The sequence below is a fragment of the Monodon monoceros genome, unplaced genomic scaffold, assembly GCF_005190385.1.
Source record: "Monodon monoceros isolate NGI ecotype Baffin Bay Population unplaced genomic scaffold, NGI_Narwhal_1 Super_Scaffold_22, whole genome shotgun sequence".
NCBI classification, from domain to species: domain Eukaryota; kingdom Metazoa; phylum Chordata; class Mammalia; order Artiodactyla; family Monodontidae; genus Monodon; species Monodon monoceros.
In genome coordinates this window covers 110333685-110344080 of record NW_021703779.1, presented here as the reverse complement: position 1 = coordinate 110344080, position 10396 = coordinate 110333685, and the positions used below count along the sequence as shown (strand labels likewise).

At 40.9% G+C, this 10396-nt stretch overlaps 1 long non-coding RNA gene across 2 annotated transcripts in view; it reads left to right on the top strand.

Moving 5' to 3' along the window:
• Positions 1-10396, top strand: part of LOC114905963 — a 40950-nt gene that overhangs the window by 5881 nt on the left and 24673 nt on the right. For both annotated transcript variants that reach the window (XR_003796343.1, XR_003796342.1), the window contains exons 2-3: positions 102-186; positions 4586-4668. This is a non-coding gene — a long non-coding RNA (uncharacterized LOC114905963). The remainder of the gene's footprint in view (positions 1-101; positions 187-4585; positions 4669-10396) is intronic.

The window sequence follows — 10396 nt, the reverse complement described above, 5'->3', positions numbered from 1 at the left end:
CAAAATGAATCTGTGTTCTGCCCATTTTGTTACCCTAGCTTGAGAACATTTTCAGCTTCATAGAGAATACTTATTAAATGCAGCTCTCTCTTTACTTCTAGTTGCAAGCAGAGATATTTTGGGAGCAGAGGCCTCCTGACACCCTCAAATATCTGGTGGAAAGCCAACAGTTTTTGTCTAAATCAGGTAACCACAGTGACCTTACGTTTCCTCATCTGTAGAATGGAGCTAATAATACCCTTCCTTTCTATTACAATTGACAACACTCTGACACACATTTACCTGTTTGGTCCTCAAAGCCACCCTGTGAGGTAAGGATTATTTCTCCATCTTACAGACAAGAGAACTGAAGCTCAGTGAGGCTAAGTAACCTGTCCTGGGATAATATGTGAAAGGGCTAGTGCGGGAGGAGAGAAGTCAGCTAGCCAAGACAGTGAGTTGATATGCGATGATAAAGCCGGTGATGCCTGGTGCAGGAGCCACGTAGCTGTGCGGAGGCAGTATGGAATCAAGGGTGTATGTATGGACTTTGGAGTCACAGACACCTAGATATGAATCCTGGCCCTGCCTCATTTTACCTGGCATCCCTTGGGCAGGTCACCTTCTCTGAGTCTACATTTCCTCATTTGGAAGATGTAGATAATAATGCTTCCCTTATGGACCTGTTGTGAGGATAAGGTGAAACGCTGAGTGCAATGTACTTAGTACAGTGCAAGGCACAGGAGAAACCTGCAAAACATCTGCAAGCTTCTGGAATCATTAGTGGTAGTAATACTTGGTGAGTGTGCTAGCCCAGAACATGAAGTCCACTGGCCCAAAGGTAGAGTTAGCCACTAGTAAGCAGGCCGTCAGCAAACAGAACCAAACATGGTTGGCACAAGGAAAGAAAAAGGAGACTGGTCAAGGCTACCTAGGACTAGGTTGCAGTTTCCTTAGAACAGTGGTTCCCAAACTTGAACCTGTACTAGAATTACAGGGCTCATTAAATGACAGATGGCTGGACCTTACTCCCAGAGTGTCTGATTCAGAAGTTGAGGATGGGGCCTGAGAATCTGCATTTATAATGAGTTCCCTGATCTTGGGAGCCCACTTTGAGAATCATTGTCACAGAATAAAGAATCCTGTCCAGTTCTAGGCATCAGAGTCTCCTTGCTTTTGTCTCCTCTTTCTATCTTAATAAAAATTCACCTGAAAAATGCCAACCTGGTTCTGGTAGAACAAAGGGAATTGCCCGTAACTGGTCCAGGGGAGCTTAGGCAATTAGAGGACTGCTGGAAACCAGGGATGGTAGTGGCAATGACTGCCCCAGTTAGAGGATGGGGAGAAGTCTTACAGCAGAATAAAGGTCAAAACTCAGATGAGAAAGAATCAGAGACAGCTGTGATTACTGAGCCCTTCCCAGCTTGGATTTCCTTCACAAGCTTTTTCTTGCCTAAGCTTTTTATCCCTTTTGTAACTACAACTGTATTGGGGGTAATGGGAGAAAGATTCACTGTATTTTCTTTATGCACTTTTCCTACTCCCTTGTTTTATTCTTTGTCAACCACAAGGCTACTGTGAACTTGGAGAGCCTAGAGCAGCATGCACAGATTATGGCAGCCAGAGCAAAAAGTTTAACAAAATTAGACATGTCTCTTGAAGTAAAGTACGTGCTATGCGCTCTGTATCATGTTACGGCAAATTTGAAAACCAAGGGCTGTGTTCCAAGTCACCGCCTGGCAGCTGTCAGTAACAAAGCCTCTGCTACCTGTTAAAGACAGTTAATGAAGCAGTCTGTATTTATAAATTAGAGGATTTGTCTTTGAAAATAGTAACCTAATAGAATGAGAAAGATAGATAGCCTTGGATTTAGACTTCTGGATTAGAAATGTGTCCCATGTATTTCCAGAAGGTGAAAGAACTTGTGCTCTTACATATTGAGAATATATATATTTCTACTGCAAATCTTAGGAAAATGAAACATGAATAGGAACCTCTGCTATAATTCTAAGAATGTAAGTTTCTTCAGCTCTTGACACAGAGATACTTTGGACTAGGGATTCCATATACGGTGTCTGGGCCTGTTCAGTGCCTTCAGCTATCAGGTATTTGCCTGTACCAACCTACCCATATTACATGAAAACAGGCCTTGCTCATTCTTTCAGAATTCATGGCTTCTGTCCTGAACCATTCACCCCAGCTTATCTCACACTCATTCCTACCTCTTCCTCAGTCTGCTCTAATGTCTGATCTCGTGACTCATTTTTCCTCTTACCGCCTTACCTCACCCTAGGACCTGGCACTTGGTGTACTTCTCCAACTTGAACCTTTTTGCAGTCCTCTTTGGCCAGTAATCAGATTCCCCACTTGACTAGACTTCTGTTGGCATCAATGTATGAGTGCCGCATGGGGACCAACCCATTCCCTGGGACTTTTATCCAGGTCCCCATGAAAGGTACCCCTGCCCCATACACCACATCCTGGGAACAGAACTCAGATTTGAGAGATTTGTGACTCCTTGATACTGCTCTCAGAAGGAACAGAAAACAAATGGAAAGAATTTGATTGCCCAATCACTAGGTACAGAAGAGTCAACTGGATTTCTCTATTATGTACATAAGGAAGAAAAATAATGGTTTATAGTATGTACTGTTTAGTAGTTCTGAATTCTTAGTTGTGAAGAATTACTATTTTTTCCCTTTCTTCATACTCACCTCCCCCCAACAGCCCACCCACTGATTGATAGCCAAAACTTTTCTTTTTTCTTTGTACCCCTGTTGAAAATCATTTAACCATATATGCAAGGGTTTGTTTCTAGACTCTCTATTCTGTCCCATTGGTCTGTATGTCTGTCCTTATGCCAGTATCACATTGTTTTGATTACTGTGGCTTTGTAGTAAGTTTTGAAATCAGGAAGAATGAGTCCTCCAACTTAGTTCTCTTTCAAGATTGTTTTTGCTGTTTGGGATTCCTTGAGATTCCATATGAATTTGAGGATAGATTTTTCTATCTGTGCAAAGAACACCATTGAGATTTTGATAGGGATTGCACTGAATCTGTAGATCATTTTGGGTAGTATTGGCATCCTAACAATATTAAATCTCCCAATTCATGAGCATGGGATGTCTTTTTTTTTTTAACATCTTTATTGGAGTATAATTGCTTTACAATGGTGTGTTAGTTTCTGCTTTACAACAAAATGAATCAGTTATATATATACATATGTTCCCATATCTCTTCCCTCTTGCGTCTCCCTCCCTCCCACCCTCCCTATCCCACCTCTCCAGGTGGTCACAAAGCACCGAGCCGATATCCCTGTGCCATGCGGCTGCTTCCCACTAGCTATCTACCTTACGTTTGGTAGTGTATATATGTCCATGCCTCTCTCTCGCTTTGTCACAGCTTACCCTTCCCCCTCCCCATATCCTCAAGTCCATTCTCTAGTAGGTCTGTGTCTTTATTCCTGTTTTACCCCTAGGTTCTTCATGACATTTTTTTTCTTAAATTCCGTATATATGTGTTAGCATACGGTATTTGTCTCTCTCTTTCTGACTTACTTCACTCTGTATGACAGACTCTAGGTCTATCCACCTCATTACAAATAGCTCAATTTCGTTTCTTTTTGTGGCTGAGTAATATTCCACTGTATATATGTGCCACATCTTCTCTATCCATTGCATTACGTGAGCCTCTCACTGTTGTGGCCTCTCTGGTTGTGGAGCACAGGCTCCGGACGCGCAGGCTCAGCACCCATGGCTTGTGGGCCCAGCCGCTCCGCGGCATGTGGGATCCTCCCGGACCAGGGCACGGACCTGCCCCCTGCATCAACAGGCGGACTCTCAACCACTGCACCACCAGGGAAGCCCGCCAAAACTTATTAATTCTGTTCTCCATAATGTCTCTTGAATCCATCATCTCCTGCCTGAGCTATTTGCGATAGTATCCTAATAACTGGTCTCCCTGTGGCCAGTGTCTCTTTCTCCCCTGGTCCTACTCTCCCATGCCCCTCATCCCCTGCCAATCCATTCTCCACACTTCCGCCAAAGTAATCTTTCTAAAACATAGATCTGATCCTGTTACTCCTCTTCTTAACATTTTCATTCCCATATGTGTATCTGGTTGTTATTATATACATATGATTCTGGGTTTCTAGAAGATAGACTCTTCCAATTAGGACAATAATATTGATCTACCATGTATTGTGCTTTAGAGTGTTTTCACAACTACTACATAATTTTTGAAAATTAATCCTATGACTTTAGTATTATTTAGTATTGTTTTATCTCTATATTTGAGGAGAGAGTATAACTTTTATATTTAGTGAATGGTCCACAGTATACAGTGGATATATTAAAAATTAAATATGTACTGGATCTATTTGGCTAAGTGAGTAGATTAGGTACTCTTAAAGAAAAGTCAAACTTTCAGTTCCAGAGAATGAATTTGTTAAATCTTATTCGGATGCTGGCAAATCTCAGTTGTTTAGAGCATGCAATTACTGAGGTCAAAGTTGGTGGTTCAATTCCCATTTGTTTAAGTTAGTCTCATTCAGTTTCATGGACGTAGTCTGTAACCCTAACCTCAGCCAGCTATTTCACAATTGCAGGTCCCAATGGAACATGGGTAACAGAATATGGATAACTCTACAGCATGACTCCATCCCTGTTACTTGAAAACTCAAATATAATGGTAAGTCCTCAGGGTTATATAGATTTTTGTATATGCAGTTATACAAAGAAATTTTAGTAATAACCATCTAGACGAAGAGACAGTATGATTTTCCCAAACAGTACTTTGAGGACCCTTAAAGAATGCTCCATAAATATCTCATTCCAACAGTAGTTTCCTAATTATACACTTCCTGTCTAAATGCTAGTTTCATCTCTACTGATGACTCAGGTAACAATTATTAATGTAGCTTCACATAAATCCTGTAACAATTCCACTTATTAATTTCTGCATTCTCTCTTAAATGAATACCAAAATACTGTACATATCATATTAGCTTCCTCATTCACAGAGGTGTGAAGCTGGGATGAGCATCAGGCTCAACCTATGTACCCATGACATACAAACTACCTATATGGTAGCACTGAGAAGACCCTGACCTGAAATTTTCAGGTTTCCTCTTATTTACTCTGGGTTAAGGTAAGAAGCCATTGTTAACATGCAAATATCTCTGAGAGAAGTGATAAATTGTTCTCAGTCATTAGCACCCAGGTATGAATTAATTTATCAGATCCCTTCCACTAACACTTAATTAAAAGAGGCGTCTTAAGGAAGACACCTGACTGGTATATTTTGATGGGAAGATAGTAGAGGCAAAGGTTCATATTCCCAAAGGACAGATTTAGATCACGAGGACATATAAAGGCACAGGATGGGACGCATAGGGGTGAAGTAGGAATGGTCCTAGAAGAGAGAAGTAGAACAGTGCTGTAAGACAAGCTTCTCTTACATCCCCATTTGGCTTTAGGCCAGCAGTAATAAGAATACATGAAATGGTATTATATTAACAGCATCCAATAATGGTTAAGAAACCAAGTTCTGGTATCAGACAGACTTGGGTTCAAATTATAGTTCTGCCACTTTCTAGAACTATAGAAAGTTCTAGAACTATAGTTGTGGTCTTAGGCAAGTTTCCTAATCATTCTGAGCCTCGATTTGCTGATCTTTGAAGGTAATAATAGTACCTACCATACAGGGTTGTCTTGAGAATTAAATGGGATAGTTCGTGCGAAGCACTTAGTGGAATTTCTGAGACACACTAAGTGATCAAGAAATGTAAGCTATTACTATATAAATAAAAATTTAAGGTTTCTTATTCCCAGTATATATAATATATTCTCAGTTGGAAGGCTACTTTTAGTGGAGACGGGTTTATGCCACCTCAAAATAAAAGCTCTAGAAAATGTCTTTGATGCTAGAAAGAAATAAACCTGATTAAAATAACATAAGAAATAAGCCCAAGAAATACATGAAGACAGAAGGGTCCCTATGTTCCAACAGAGACCTGAAAGCTATACTTTAAAAAGATGAGGTCTAATCAAATGTGTAGAGTTGACAACTGAATTAGTACCATGAGAACTCAGAACAGTGTAGAAGGTCAGCAGATGTAACAAAGCTGGAAGCAGAAGCCATCGTTACTTATTCACCGAGAAACTGTGTAAGATGTCTGGTCAACCTGTAAAAACAAGATGTAGTTTCCCTCACAAACACAATTTAGAGGAAGAGAATGAAGGTGTAGCTCCTTTCCAAGATAGGAGTTTGAGGGCAAGACATCACTGATGACCAACTGAAAGGTCATGTTTATTATTATTTATGTAGACTGTTAATTGACAGTTCAGAGAAAATAACATTTGTGTTTGTGTCCTCCTTGGGCCTGAGGACATTTTTCTTGTTCCAAATCCACTGATTAGCTGACATAAACAAATCTCAAATCACCAAGTTACAACTGTTGCTTTTTTAGGACATAAACAAAGAGTCCTTACCTATGTGACTAAAAGCAGACCAAAGCACTAGGTTTGATGGAATGTTAAAAGTATGGCTGTTAACTGTCACCTGCATAATAACCCCTGACAGCCATTTCCTGCTTGGCAGCATAAGGAAGCGGGGGTGCTGGAGAGTGTGGGTGATTGACTTGTCATTATGACTTGAATAATCCCTTCTGCCTACCTGTCCTGAACAAGCAACACTTTCTTTCATTATGAGAGACACAGTGTCAGTAACTTGTTCTAAGAGAAAAGGTCATGATTTAGTTTTGTTGGATTCAAGAAATGTGAGTTTTCAAGTCAACGGAAGAACAATTAACATTTGTATATGGTACCTTCCAGCGTATAAAGCATATTTTCAAACATGACTTTAATTAACTCCTACAATAGATATGTGAGGTAAGTCATAGCTATTTTTGCTTCTATTGTGAGTACACTGAGTTTCCAGGGTGAAAAGACTTGTCCCAAACCTCACAGCTGTTAAGTGATGAACATTCCAGCACTGACTCCAAATTCTAGGCTCTTGACATCCCACCTAATCTTGATTAACATTATCTCCATCTACCAGGGTTCCTGGTCTATAATCCTTGTGTCTGACTTCTCCTTCAAACCCTTTCTTCTACTAGTCATGAGCTGCTATTCATTTCACCTCCATAGTGCTTCTCAAATCTATCCACTATTGAAACTCCTATCCCCATTTCCATGGCCCTAGCCCAAGCCACCATTGTTTTTAATCTGGATTATTGCAGTAGTCTCCTAACTGGTCTGCTTGTGATCTTCTGCTCTGTCTGTTTACAGCCACATGTATGTTGCTGCTAAAGTGGGCTATTTAAAAGTGTAAATCTGAACATGACACTCACTTGCTTAAAACCCATCAATGGCTCCTCAACACCTTCAGAATGAAATTCTAATTCCTTAGCCTGGCCCTGCCTCATCCCTTTCTTCCTCTTCTTTTCATACCTCTATGCTCTGGCTAGACCTAGCTCTCTTCTCCTCCTTGAACCTCTCATGACCTTTCTCTTTTCTGTGTTTTTCATTCTATTGGAAAAATCTCTTCCTCCTGTTGTCTACCTTATTACGTGGGAGCAGCCCATAATAAATGTCTCCAGTGAGGTATTCTAACCCTGACGTAGTCCTTCTATTCAACTTCATATAAACTCCTGTTATGGCATTTAACAACTTTAGTTGTAACTATTGATTTACATGTTCATCCGATGCACTAGACTCTGAGACAAGGGCCAAAGACTTGTCCTGTGAAACATATACCCAGGCTTTTTGCCTTCCACAGTGTTTGGAACATAGTACAGAGTAAAAAAAAATATTTTTTACATGAAACTCATAAGCAATGATTAATTATCTACCATATGCCCAACTCTGTGATACGTGGGAAGGTCCTAGGTCCAAGCCTTACTGAAAAGAGTAGAATTACTCAGTTCATTTTGCCGAGGAGCAACGTAAGACGTTTTGTAATTGAGATATTGTGTGGCACTGACTAAAAGTCTACAGCAGTTTAGAAGAAGATTTGAAACTAGGGAGGCACCTCTTTCCTTTAGAAATGATGATTACTTATGAAGGGCCAACAGCAATTGAATATTTGCCATCTGGCAACTGTCACAGTACTCATTGTGAGTCAGATTTAATAAACCCAAGTCCTTTTAAAGGTGAAGGTGTTTTGTGTTATTTAAGGAGAAATACCATCCCCCAGGAGACTGACTCAAGGAAAGTACTCAGAAACTGAAACTAAATTCCTCCAAGTGTTAGGAGGCAGAATTCTACCTGTCTGGGATGTGACACAGTTGGAATACTTTCTTTAAGGCAGTTCAGATCCATTATTTTCATTGAGGAGAAAGCACACTTGCTTTTCATTTAATCAGAGTTTGAATAAATCAGGGTGGACATTTGGTGCTACCCATTGGGCGCCCTTTCCTAGGTTAGCACTGCTGAGTCTCCACTTACTCTCAAACAGAATGTAATGCCAGTGGTTGTGGCTTGCACCCTCTGTAATACTGTGACACAACCTGTAGAATATTTCCCTCCACTATCAGTTAAGTTAGCTAACTGGGAAGCTACATGCCTTCCCTCAAAAGTGATTTTGAACAGCCCTCAACCTCCACTACATAGAGTTGAAAATAGTTGTTTTCATTGAAAAGTGTGGGGCCTTAAGTGTTTTCCCAGTAAAGCTGAAGTAAATCAGAATTTTCTTTAAAACATGTGTGCATTGTGGAGCTCTAAATGCGAGATGTTATTCAAGAAAACCAAATCAACAAACCTTTACTGAGTATTTGCTATGTGTAAAGCCCTGTGCTTATTGCTGTGTGGGACATGTGGAAGCATAAATCAGGGTCCTTGCCCTTAAGCTGTTTAGTTAGGTGGTAGAGGAATCCCTTAGCTAGATCACGGATGGGAGGAAGAGGTGAAGTTGACCCTTAGTTGGTATGTTATGAACTTAGTAATTGAGGCATTTAAAGAAAACAGAGCAGACAAGCTATGATAGGAGAATGTAGGTCGGGGGACAGAGATTGGCTGAAGAATTAAGAAAGGAAAAAGGAAGATTCAGAGCAGAGGATCCTAGATGCATGGTGGTGGGTAATGCCAGGCAGAGACTCCTAAGGCAGAAAAACACATAGGAAGGTTCATGGAGAGAGCAAGACCTGTGTCGTGGGCTGGAGTAGGAGGTAAAAAGAAGCAAAATTCGTAGAGCAGAGTAGTCAGAATGTGCCAGTTGTGTTGGTGATGAAGGTATAGACTGCATACATAGAATTGGGTTCTACCAAAAGCAAATAGGTTCCATAAAGGGTTCAAACAAAACAGAACGTTAGGCCTCCAGAAACCAGAATGAGAACCAAAGATAATAGGTCCATGCTGGTCTGGTGGGTGGACTTAAAGTGAACCAACCTGAATCCCATCACTCTAAGGAAAGGCCTATGGATTAGAAAGGAATGCCAGGAGATGGATCCTGAATTAGAATCCACGCATGGCTTATATCTGTGCAAAGTGAGCCACATGAACTGTACCTGGGAGAAACTTTACTAGTACATAGTATAGAGCTTGGAATGTCTTTACATTGGAGGGAGGCTGAGTTATAAATTACTTGTGCTGGTCCTCAGTGGACAAGGTGGGGAGACGAATGCTACTGGAAAACCTGGACAATCTGGTGAAAATGGGGAACTTATAACTCCAAGTAAAGAAATCTCCAGCCCCATTACACATGGCATCTTAAGAGCCTGAGATATGTCAAAGTGGGGGAAGCATGCCTGAGGGTCTGAAATCCCCACGATTTGATTCTATCTTCCATGGCCTTGAGGAGACAGATCTTTTAATTGAACTAAAACATTATTACCTTGGAGGGTAATGCTCTATCTGATTCATTAGTTTTGTCTCCAAAACTTCTTTCAACAAACATTGAGGGCCTGATACAATGCTAGGGGTACACATGTGTATAAAATCTAATCATCCCTTTCAAGAAGCTCACAGTTTAGCTGCGCTTAGGGCCTTATGTGAGGATGGTACAGGAAAATTCGTCTTAGGAGGAGGTTAGGTGGGATGAGGTTACATGGAGGAGAGGGAGGGGGATAGGAAGAGGGGGAGGGGGAGGGGAGGGGGAGAGGGAGAGAGAGAATGTGCAGACAACTAGGAAAAGTTCAGGGCTTGGAGCTCTGTGAAGGCTGAAAACCTAAGCATCTGGGGACAAAGGAAGAGGATCATAGCAAAAGATAGGCTGGGATGGGAGGATGGTAAATTCTGTGGATTGGAAGACAGATAACAAAGCCTATAAGGAAGAGAGAGGACCAAGCCAAAACTGGAACTAGAAGAAACTAAGTTTTCTGAGTCTAAGTTTCTGATGGATAGAATGTCTGTTGTTTCAATATAATGCCTCTAGTGTGTGTGTGTGTGTGTGTGTGTGTGTGTGTGTGTGTGTGTGTGTG